This window comes from Malaclemys terrapin, chromosome 4, assembly GCF_027887155.1.
Source record: "Malaclemys terrapin pileata isolate rMalTer1 chromosome 4, rMalTer1.hap1, whole genome shotgun sequence".
Taxonomy (NCBI): domain Eukaryota; kingdom Metazoa; phylum Chordata; order Testudines; family Emydidae; genus Malaclemys; species Malaclemys terrapin.
Genome location: NC_071508.1, coordinates 153,195,372 through 153,208,132, shown reverse-complemented (window position 1 = coordinate 153,208,132; position 12,761 = coordinate 153,195,372).

Genomic DNA, 12,761 nt, shown 5'->3' with positions numbered 1-12,761 from the left:
GGATCAGATCTGAATTGCCTCCTTTTGAAATTCTCTGTCAACCTCCAAGCCTGTGCAGCTGCTGAAAGTTCTACTCAACCAGAGCACTAGCTCCCAGACCTCCAGGCACGGGCCAGCTCAGCTCTCGGGGTTTCATTTCATAGTAATATCATGTTACTACCTTGTTCCGTAGCTCCAATTTCAAGCTTTCATGCACATACCAGTGTTCCTTTTCACTTGCCGATTCCTCTTTATAGCCGCTTAATTAATTGTCAAGGTACGTCTTGCCTGTCAGCTCAGTATTAGTTAGCAAGCCACCTTCTGTAACGGCAGACTTTGCTGGAGTCATGAATCAGGATTTGCAAGAAGAAATGTGAAGCACTTTTTTGAGGACCGATTGCAAATAATAATTAGCAAGTCTGCTGCAGTATTGGTGACCCTGGACAGCTGCTGTTTAGCATGGGCTCAAAGCACGTCTACACATTGGGCACTTGATTCAGATTTAGGGCTGCATCCTCCTATCACCAAAGAACAACGGCACCGTTGTGGAACATACTCATTTATTGGCAAACCTTGCAAATTCCATCATATGGTAGGAGCAAAGAACCAGGCTGGTGAGAGTCATCACAGCTCCCTGGATTCAACGGGCGCTGGGAACCCTTTACTGGGGCTGAGTCAACCACCGGTGCTGGATTCGCCCCACTGGCCCCAGGTCAGTCAGTCAATCCCCAAACATTCACCAGCTTTCAATAGAAGCATTTGATCTCACACCCTTGGAAGCTTTGCCCCAGAGTAACTGAGGAGCAGGACAGAGCTCCAATTTGTGTCTGTAGCTAGCGACACACTAGGCTGGGTTCCTGTGTGAGTGGGGGAGTGAAACCAGCTCCATTGTATGGGTGTGGTTCTTGTGCAGCCAAGCCAATGAGACTCAGCAAGGTAAGAGATAAATGGGCACTGTCCCCAGCAAAGAAACGGGAAGGCACTTTTGTCAGTAGCGGGAGAGGGGTCAGAAGAACTAACGGAGATCATTGATAAGATGGGTAAGGAACAAGCAGGGGAGTTAGTGTCAGCAGACAGAAAGGATGGCACACAAGTGCTCCCGATGAGTTGTCATTCCAAATGTTGTCTGCTCTGTGAAGGACCAGGGCTTTGCTGTTGTGGTGAAACAGGGCGTTGCTATACGTACAGCCAAGGGAGGAGCCCAGTGGGCCGGGCAGCTCCCTGGGGCTCACCCACTGAGGCCGGCATGAGGCCGGCCGGCCCTGCAGAGCCCCAAGGTAAGAGGAGTGGGGGGTCTCAGGCAAGCGTGGTATTTGGGGAGGTGGGGTGCAGAGCCGTGGGTGCAAGGGGAGGTGCTCGGAACTGGATAAGGTGGGACCAGAAGTGGGATGAAGGGAAAGGGAGGAGAGACTAATTTAAACCAATGCAGACCCAAGGGACAAGCAGGCTTGGGTAGGGGTGGGGGTGGGGGGAGGCTCAGATGTCCAGACATCCAGGCAGCAGGGTCTAGGGAAGGGGAGAGTCAACACTCACGCCCTGGGGGTGAGGGATCACACTGGCGGCACGTGTGCCAAAGGCTGCTCTGCCATCCTGCTTCCTGAGTGCCAGCTGTTTGGCCTCTGCTTTGCAATGAAATATGTGTGTGTGTGTGTGTGTGTGTGCGTGCGCACACATGTGCATGGTTCTGTGTGTGTGTAGGTCCGTGTGTGTGCGTGCATGTGCATGGCCATGTATGTGTGTGTGTGTGTGCTTGGCTCTGTGTGTGTGTAGGACCGTGTGTGTGTGTGCATGGCTGTGTGTGTGCACATGTGCATGACCATGTGTTTGTGCATGGCTCTATGAGTGTGTAGGTCCACGTGTGTGTGCATGACCGTGTGTGCATGGCCGTGTGTGTGTGTGTGTGTTTGCATGACTCTGTGTGTGTGGGGAATGCGTGCATGTCTGTGTGTGCCCAAGTTGGGGGCAGCTCTGTGGTGGGGGGGAGAATTGTGTGTGTCTGAGGGAAAGGGTGTGAAAATCCTTCTAAGAATGTATGGGCAGAGTCTTGTCATTGAATGCTCCACGCCCCGGGCTGCTGGAGCTAAGGGTACATCTACACTACAGGGGGGAGTCGATTTAAGATACGCAAATTCAGCTACGTGAATAGCGTAGCTGAATTCAACGTATCGCAGCCGACTTACCCCGCTGTGAGGACGGCGGCAAAATCGACTTCTGCGGCTTTCTGTCGACGGCGCTTACTCCCACCTCTGCTGGTGGAGTAAGAGCGCCGATTCGGAGATCGATTGTCGCGTCCCCATGGGACGCGATAAATCGATCCCCGAGAGGTCGATTTCTACCCGCTGATTCAGGCGGGTAGTGTAGACCTAGCCTAAGACCTTCTGTCAGGGCCCCCCACCCAGGGCCACTTCCCGCCAATGATTCTGACTCCAAGCTGCCAAGGGGGAGGCCCAAGAGCAGGCCAACGGGTTTAGCTTTGGGGTGGGGCAGTGGCTGTGGTGCCTGGCCCTGTGCTCAGTGCTAGGATAGCGGTAATTAATAACGGGCTGGGCAGTCTGACCTGTGTGCCGTAGGAGAGGGTTTCAGTGGGGCCAGCTGGGCCAGGCCTCCATTCAGCTCAGTAATCCTGGCAGCTGGTGAGTCACTAGGGACAGAGGTTCCCTGCGAGGCCTCCAGCTCTCTCCTGTACACCAAGGCCCTGCACCCCTCGAGCTTCACCCGCCTTTACAGAGCCCCTTCTGGAAGGCCAGTCACATGCCACTGTGGCTAGAGATGGCCACAGGCTTATTTTGTGGTGGCTCTACATGCACCATCTCTGCTTTTGTGGTATTTTATAGGGGCAGCAGGGCCACCCACTGCTCCACTGGCCCCTGGTTTGTACAGCCGTCAGACTGGCCCCAACTGCTTATTCAGCTGGCCTCTGTGTTTACACCAGAGCTAGCCATCGCCCGCCGACCCCAGAGCAACTTGCTTCCAGCACTCAGCCTGTCAGGCAAGCGGGCAGGCAAACCAGAGGACGAGAGAGCCAGTTCTGCTGGAAGTATTGTCACAAGGACTGGCGTCCACAGGAGAGGGGATGTTTACAACTCTGTCCTGACTGCAAAGGTGGAAGGGGGCAATCAACAACCTCCAGTCAGAGCCACCGAAAAGACGAAGACGCCGATGAATCCTGGCAGGAGAAAACTGCAGTGCTGGTTGCTTCACCTGACAGATCCAAATGGATTTCACTCATAACTTTTGTCTTCGTCCGGTGCTGTGAATTAGTCAGGAGTTGCTGATGACTATATTTCTGCACAGTAACGGAGCTGGGCTTTTGTCAGCTAAGGCTGGGAGTCCCTTTCCTAACATCCCCGGCGCCGGAATGCGAGAGGCCTTCGTGCAGCATGTCCGAAAGGGAGCGGACGTGTTGCTACTGCAGCTAGCGCTGAATGCAGTGGAGTCTTCAGGCACTGCCACCATTTTATACTAAACTTATTTAAAAAAAATAAAAAGAGGCTTATTTGAATAATGCTCAGGTCCCTTTGAAGTGCCTCTCCAACTCCTCTACCAGAGCACAGTGACCTTAACTCCAAAGGCCCATTTTTCAGCAAGGCTTCATTTTTCTGTGTGCGCAAAACATGCATTTGTATCTTCACTATCCAATACAAATGTCACAGCTTTGCATGGCCAAATACCTGAGATTAGCACTGGGAAATGACTGAGTTTGGAAACAGTTATAGGTTTGGCATATGCATCTTAATGGATAAGTCCTATATGATGTAATAGGGATGAGGAAACAATAGTGGTGGATAGAAAGGTAATAGGGCTCCATTTTTCTAAAAATCTAAAGGATACAATGGAGATTAGACTCTTTCTATAGGTTTTAAACCATCCTCTAGGATTTCATAATGGGGTTGTCAATGTTATCGAATGCTATGGGACTTTTCCATAGGGTCAGATGTATGTGCAAAACCTGGCACCTGGTAACTACTAACTCAGCAACTTGATTTGCATCCTCAGATTCAGGTCTTGTACTTGGCGGAAGATTTGAAAATGTGTTCTCATGCTTCTCCCCTCCCACTCGCGTGGATGTTGCCTGTTTAACAGTTCTATTGGAAAAGCCAAAGGACCAGCCCGAGGACTCGTCACCAGGACACTGGTGGATATTTTCCTTCTTTAATGAATCAAAACGGGGCTTTTACTTCACCAGGTATAAACCCACCCACTATAAACCAGGGACGGCCAAAGCATGTCACACTGCACAATGATTTCTGTTCTTTGGCCATGCAGGAGATATGCGGGTCACTAGGGTGACCAGACAGCAAGTAGCAACAGAGGGTCCTGTGGCACCTTTAAGACTAACAGAAGTATTGGAAGCATAAGCTTTCGTGGGTAAGAACCTCACTTCTTGCATTTGAAGAAGTGAGGTTCTTACCCACGAAAGCTTATGCTCCCAAAACTTCTGTTAGTCTTAAAGGTGCCACAGGACCCTCTGTTGCTTTTTACAGATTCAGACTAACACGACTACCCTTCTGATACCAGACAGCAAGTGTGAAACACTGGGACGGGGGTGGGAGGTAATAGGTACTTATATAACACAAAGCCCCAAAGATTGGGACTACTCCTATGAAATTGGGACATCTGGTCACCCTACGGGTGAGGCAGGCTGCAAGTGCCTCATTGAGCATGCTCAGGACAGAGCCTCTCACTGGGAAGCAGCCTGCTCTACAGGTCGGTTGTGTCACCGTCACATCGACACCGGCTTTGCTGGCAGTTTGGTGGGATTTTATTTCAATTTTAAAATCTCTTTCCATGCAGCCATCTTTGTGATTCCCCTTCCCACCGCTTCCAGCCAACAAGCTCTTCTCCTGACTTGATCTATCTGCGCTGATCTTGTCCTGCTACATCCTCACAGCCCCGCAGGCAACCATGGGCTGAAGCAGGCTCCTAGGGGCCTCGGCTCACAATTCTGCCACCAGACTGCAGGGAATCATAGAATCATAGAATATCAGGGTTGGAAGGGACCTCAGGAGGTATCTAGTCCAACCCCCTGCTCAAAGTAGGACCAATCCCCAACTAAATCATCCCAGCCAGGGCTTTGTCAAGCCGGGCCTTAAAAACCTCCAAGGAAGGAGATTCCACTACCTCCCTAGGTAACGCATTCCAGTGCTTCACCACCCTCCTAAGGAAATTTCCCTAAGGAAATCTCCCCTCACTCTTCTCTTCTGCAGACTAAACAATCCCAGTTCCCTCAGCCTCTCCTTATAAGTCATGTGCCCCAGTCCCCTGATCATTTTCGTTGCCCTCTGCTGGACTCTCTCCAATTTGTCCACATCCCTTCTGTAATGGGGGGCCCAAAACTGGACGCATAAGGAGCCAGTCATCCTGTTCCCTAGAATGATTTGGGGGTCTGTAGAAGACACCAAGTAATACCCTATCTCTTGTGCTTTATCTGTTAGGACATTGATACAAAAGCATTCAAAATCATTTTCTTCTGACTTACCAGTGACTCGGAAGCTGGAAATGCCGACATCCAGGTCTAGACTGAGTGCGCCGTGAGAGAGCGACTCCGCAGACAAAAAAGGCAAAGGCCTGCTAGCATAGTGTAAGAACTTGGCATGGGGACAGGAGATATCTGAATGTATGGTGGTAGTTCAGCTCTGAGGTCCCATGGCCACACTCCATCCCTCCTGGCCCTGCAAGTCCAGCGGGGGTAAGATCCCTGACCCCAAGAACGGAGAGCAGAGAAGAGGAGGATCCCGGGGTCTGGGCACCGTGAGGGCCCCAGGGAAGGAGGGTGCTGAGGGAATCATAGAATCATAGAATATCAGGGTTGGAAGGGAGCTCAGGTCATCTAGTCCAACCCCCTGCTCAAAGCAGGACCAACCCCAACTAAATCATCCCAGCCAGGACTTTGTCAAGCCGGGCCTTAAAAACCTCCAAGGAAGGAGACTCCACCACCTCCCTAGGTAACGCATTCCAGTGCTTCACCACCCTCCTAGTGAAATAGTGTTTCCTAATATCCAACCTGGACCTCCCCCACTGCAACTTGAGACCATTGCTCCTTGTTCTGTCATCTGCCGCCACTGAGAACAGCCGAGCTCCATCCTCTTTGGAACCCCCCTTCAGGTAGTTGAAAGCAGCTATCAAATCCCCCCTCATTCTTCTCTTCTGCAGACTAAACAATCCCAGTTCCCTCAGCCTCTCCTTATAAGTCATGTGCCCCAGTCCCCTGATCATTTTCGTTGCCCTCCGCTGGACTCTCTCCAATTTGTCCACATCCCTTCTGTAGTGTGGGGCCCCAAACTGGACGCAGTACTCCAGATGAGGCCTCACCAATGCCGACTAGAGGGGAACGATTACGTCCCTCGATCTGCTGGCTATGCCCCTGCTAATGGGGAGGGACGGGGTGATTTCTGTGCCTGGGCAGGAGCTACTGCTACAGTCCCCTGATTCCCACGTGAGTCAGAAGAACATCCGGTGGCCCGGGAATGGGCCTGATTTCAGCCAGCTGCTGGGCTGAGAAGTGAACAGCGCACACAGTTCTGAGGGGAGGCGAGCCCCAATGCCCCTTGCTGGCTCACTGAGCATCTCCTATCGCTGCACTCCACATGCCCAGGTGAAGGCAGTGCAGCGTGATGAGCTGGCTCTGCAGGTGGGGGCCAAGCCCCTGCTGCTGGTTCAGACGGAAACAAATGGCCAGGTGCCCTGGCTCCCCTCTGACAGCACATGGCCTCCCCTGGCCCAAGTACACTGCCGACTAAGGAGACTTTGCGGGAGACGGTGGTTGACCATTGTCAGCATATCACTGTCTGCACAAGATGCTCCCCAGAGTGGTGTCTGCCAGCAGCCAGAGGAGATCGTAGTTCCCAGCCCCCAGGAAGGAGAGTCCATCGGAGGGAGGGAGCAGTGCAAAGTGGCACAACAACCCGCTTGCCAGATAGGGCTGGGACCACAGCTGGCCAAAGCAGTGCCCAGAATCAGTGAAGCTGGCTGAGAAGGGTCAAGGCTCGTGTGCCTGGGGGATGTGCTAATAAAGTCTGCGGATGTCACAAAGCTGGGAGGTATTGCTAATAGCGAGCAGGACCGGGATATCCTACAGGAAGATCTGGATGACCTTGTAAACTGGAGTAATAGTAATAGAATGACATTTAATGGTGAAAAGTGCAAGGTCATGCATTTAGGGTTATAAATTGGGGACACATCAGTTGGAAGTAACAGAGGAGGAGAAGGACCTCGGAGTATTGGTTGATCACAGGATGACTTTGAGCCGCCACTGTGATATAGCCGTGAAAAAAGTTAATGGGGTCTTGGGATGCATCAGGTGAGGTATTTCCAATAGAGATAAGGAGGTGTTAGCACCGTTATACAAGGCACTGGTGAGACCTCATCTGGAATATTGTGTGCAGTTCTGGTCTCCCATGTTTAAGAAGGATGAATTCAAACTGGAACAGGTACAGAGAAGGGCTACTAGGATGATCCGAGGAATGGAAAACCTGTCTTATGAAAGGAGACTCAAATTGCTTGGCTTGTTTAGCCTAACCAAAAGAAGGCTGAGGGGAGAGATGATTGCTCTTTATAAGTATATCAGAGGGATACATATCAGGGAGGGAGAGGAATTATTTAAGCTTAGTACCAATGTGGACACAAGAACAAATGGATATAAACTGGCCATCAGGAAGTTTAGGCTTGAAATTAGATGAAAGTTTCTAACCATCAGAGGAGTGAAGTTCTGGAACAGCCTTCCAAGGGGCGCAGTGGGGGCAAAAGACATATCTGGCTTCAAGACTGAGCTTGATAAGTTTATGGAGGGGATGGTATGATCGGATAGCTTAATTTTGGCAATTAATTGATCTTTGATTATTAGCGGTAAATATGCCCAATGGCCTGTGATGGGAAGGGCCCAGACCAGCAAAGGTATTTAGATTGCTAAATTCCATTGACATCCATGACTGCTAGGAGTGTAAATACGGCCATGGCTCTGGGCCCCGGTTTCTATAGCTGCATTGCCATCTTGTTGGGAGACTCATGTGGGCGGCCTCACAGGCTGCTCATTGCACAGCGGGGGTTGTGGCTCATGGCAGCAGAAATGGAAATGGGCTCTGTTGTCATTTCAGTGCCAGGTGGTCCCATCACGACCAGGCAGCATCAGATGGCATTTGCATGATAAGCCCCATGGTTCAGCAATCTTTCCCCTGGCTGGTTGCCTAGCACTGGCATGCTCGGTCTTAGCAACGTTGCTGTTTTCAGCCATGTGCTGCTGCCACCCTTCAAAAACCCAATGCTGGCTGAGTCTGAAAAGTCACTAATGGTACCGGAGTGTCATCTCTGAAGAGACAGGAGTGAACTGCTCGTCACATCTTCAGTGAAAACGGGAGCTGCTTTTCATTCGGTGTTTGGTGACCCAAGGCCCCCAGAGCCACGGGACATTTCTTGGGAACCGATGCCCAGCTGTGAGAGTGGACGGCCAAGCTGTCCATCTGTAAGTGCCAGGAGGTGCCAGTGCCAACCACAGACATGTTTTAGAGCCTTTGCCTTTCATCTTGGGCTTTAAAACAACACCACATTTTGTGGCTATTAAACTAGAAAAGCAAAGCTGAGTACAGAAAAGATGTAACCCTTCTCCCGAAGCTGACTCCAAAGGGATCTCCAGCACTGGCTTTGCCTCTTTCCTGGTCTAACCCCTTGCTATTGCTAGGTCTGGTCTGTTCTCAGCCCCCGGCCCCCACTCTGCATAGGCACAAGACCTGAAAAACAGGGCCAGTCTCAAGAGGCAGGGTCCTTGCTCCCATCTGCCACTTGAATTCAGTCCCTTAGTGGAGGAAATTCTCCTATGGGAGCAACTCCAGCCCAAGCCACTGCTTACTGCATGAGGCAGCATGTGAAGAGCTTTAATTGCAGCTGTTCAACGACAGCCCGTGTGAATCCTTGTCTTGTGTGTGGACTCCTCTAGCACATGGGGACCTGCTGTTCTATGGCTGCAGAATGCCTGACCGTGTCCTGCAGGGCTGAAGCTAAAGCCTCGCCGGCTAGCCGAGCACAGCCGAGTTCAGCCAGGGTGGCGTGTGTTGCCCTTTCAGAGCGATCGGCTGGGGCCTGGGGGAGTAGCTGAGTATCTGATTCTGAGCGTGCTGGTTTCCATACAGACAGACACACATGGCAGGCAGGTCTTACTCTGTGCTAGGAGGGGGGCTGCCAGGCTTTGGGGCTTCCATTTGACTTGTCATGGGCTTGTCTATCACCTAGGGGCATCCGACCTTTTTCTTCATAACCTACGTATTAGCGTTAATAGACATGCTTCAGTAAGTCCTCAGGACACAGTCCCTGAATGCCAAAGAGCACGTGGTCACCTCATGGAAAGCAAACACGTCTGGCGGTCCTTAGGTTTGTCCGTAGGCTGTATAAGCAGGAGAATCTTGAGTAGGAGGAGAGAGATAATGTTATCTCTGTATTTGGCGCTGGTGCGACTGCTGCTGGCATACTGTGCCATATTGATCAATTGGAGAGGGATCAGAGACAACCCAGGAGAATGATGAAAAGATTAGATAACCTGCCTTGTAGTGACAGACTCAAGGAGCTCCATCTATTTAGTTTAACAAAGAGAAGGTTAAGGTGTGACTTGATTACAATCCCTCAGTATCTACATGGGGAATAAATATTTGGTAGCGGGCTCTTCAGAATAGAAGACAAAAGTATAACATGATCCAACAACTGGAAGTTGAAGCTAGACAGATCCAGACTGGCAATAAGGTGTAAGTTTATTAACAGTCAGGGTAATTAATCACTGAAACAACTTACCAAGGGTTGTGGTGGATTCTCCCTCACTGGCCATTTTTAAGTTAAGACTGGATGTTTGACTAATAAACCTCAGGGAAGCGTAATACAGGAGGTCCTACCAGATGATCACAGTGGTCCCTTATGGCTAAGAATCTATGAAAAAGTGCTCAGAGCTCCCCTCCAGGAATCCAGGGCAGTGGTGCCAGTCACTCTGAGGGACTGGTGTTTGAGTGGGGCGGGTTTTATATTAATCATTCTCCTCTAAAGCACAACAATACCAGTCCGCCTCGCTGGTGGAAATGTGTCCTTCCAATGGTGTCAGCAAAGATGCCACAACAACAGGTTATTGATCAGGAGACCTTGAAGCCAGAGAACAGCAGAAGCATCTGTCTACCCAAAGTCAGTGAGATCTACTTGTTACCTATACCACTAGCAATAGCAGTGGATACCAGGGCACTAGTGTGCTGGGAGCTGGACATAGACATAGTCAGAGACAGTGTAAATACACACCACAGCCCCAGGGTGAAGCAGGGCGGTGTTGTCCCCATTGAACTGATGAGAACTAGCATTAAGTGACTTGCCCAGCAAGCCCTAGGGGGCTTGGGTCAGAGCCAAGAATTGAGCCCAGCTCTCGTGAGTCCTAGTGCACCATGCCCACGAGGCCCCACCTTGGGCTCGTCCGCAGCTTCCACCTGTGACCCAGAGATCTAATGGTAACAACTAGAGCAGGCCGGAAAGTGAAATGTCCGTTCGGCCAGACACTCTGACATTTCCGGTTTGCTGCTGCTTAACTTCGGGATCCAAACGAAAAGCCAACGTTCCAGAACTTTCCACTAAACGAAAATTCAATTTTGGACCATTGCCAGGTTTTGTTTCAATAATGATACTAATTAATCACTTGCATTTTACTGGCACCTTGTAACCACGGATGGGACTTTACGTGATTTTTTAGCCTCACACTAACCCTGTGAGATAGGGATGGAGGGGATCACTAGACCTATTTAATGAGAAAACTGAGGCACAGCTGAGTGAAGGGTTTTCTCAAGGATGCAAAGCACATCAGCAGCTGGGTCAGGAAGGGAATCAAGGAAGCTTGTTCCCAAGTCCTTACTCTAACCACTGGGACAAACTCCCTCCCCTGGAATTCAGTCTTCTAGGCGTTGGGTATCACAGGGTAGCTGGCCCTTTAAAGAGAGATTGGTTTCTGCCTCACCTGTGGCAAACTCTCTCATCTCCCCAGGTGCAGCACATGCGCCAAGTCACAGGCAGACTGGAATTCAGCGGGGCCAGGCCTAGGGATGGAAGGGAGAGCCCTGAGGGCGAATGAAGAAGCCACAGCAAAGGCTGCAGAGAACAGGAGGCCCCTGCAGGAAATCCACGCCCAGGGGAAGGGTTGGGCCAGCAGAGGCACTTGGACACTGTGAGCCTAGGAGCAAGGCCTGGGAGCGGCTGCTCAGAGGAAGCAGGGAGTGACCCAAAGGAGCCCAGGTGAGCTGTGAGGAGACTGAGCAGAGCCTGGGAAGGGCTGAAACGCTGTGCCCAGATTGGGAGCTTGAAGCCAGACAGAGCTCGGAGAGCTGTGCCCAGGTTGGGAGTGTGAAGCCAGACAGAGCTCGGAGAGCTGTGCCCCGCTTGGGAGCGTGAAGCCAGACAGAGCTCGGAGAGCTGTGCCCAGGTTGGGAGTGTGAAGCCAGACAGAGCTCGGAGAGCTGTGCCCAGGTTGGGAGTGTGATGCCAGACAGAGCTCGGAGAGCTGTGCCCAGGTTGGGAGTGTGAAGCCAGACAGAGCTCGGAGAGCTGTGCCCCGCTTGGGAGTGTGAAGCCAGACAGAGCTTGGAGAGCTGTGCCCCGCTTGGGAGTGTGAAGCCAGACAGAGCTTGGAGAGCTGTGCCCCGCTCGGGAGTGTGATGCCAGACAGAGCTCGGAGAGCTGTGCCCAGGTTGGGAGTGTGATGCCAGACAGAGCTCGGAGAGCTGTGCCCAGGTTGGGAGTGTGAAGCCAGACAGAGCTCGGAGAGCTGTGCCCCGCTTGGGAGTGTGAAGCCAGACAGAGCTTGGAGAGCTGTGCCCCGCTTGGGAGTGTGAAGCCAGACAGAGCTTGGAGAGCTGTGCCCCGCTCGGGAGTGTGATGCCAGACAGAGCTCGGAGAGCTGTGCCCAGGTTGGGAGTGTGAAGCCAGACAGAGCTGTGCCCAGCTTAGGACTGGATAGGAAGAAACTGACTTTTGAGTGTCTTTTATATTAATAAACTGACCGGGGGCGGGGGGGAGTTTGCCAGTCATGTAACCTACATGGAGGGGAGATAAGCTGATTTACTTACCAATTCTGTATTACAGAACTTCTTTATCTGACTCAGGGTATTTGCACAGACCATGAATTCATACCGTTGGAAGAAGCTACAGCTGGATTTGCTATAGGAACTCTCTAAATGCTAAAAGTGGAAATTGTAATAGGATTCATTTTATTTCTTTTTCTTCTTAGAAATCCAGTACCAGGCTTTACCAGAAGACAGTTCACACACAATTAGTAGTTTCAAATTTCTTTTCACTGAATGACACTCCAAAGGTTTGCAGTGTTGTAGCTATGTTGGTCCCAGGATATCAGAGAGACAAGGTGAGTGAGGTAAATCTTTTATTGGACTAACTTTCTGTTGGTAGGAGACAAGTCATTGTTTTCATTAATGACTTGGCTAATGGAGTAGAGAGTATGCTTATAAAATTTGAAGATGACACCAAGCTGGGAGGAGTTGCAAGAACTTTAGAGGACAATTTTAAAATTCAAAATGACAATGACAAATTGGAGAATTGGTCTGAATTCAACAAGGTGAAATTCAATAAAGACAAGTGCAAAGTACTCCACTTAGGAAGGAACAATCTAATGCCCAACTACAATTGAGGAATAACTGTCTAGGTGATAGTACTGCTGAAAGGGATCTGGGGGTTATAGCGGATCACAAACTGAATCTGAGTTGTCAATCCGCTGCGGCTGGAAAAAAGGGGTCTATTGGCAGGAGTGTTGTATGTAACACATG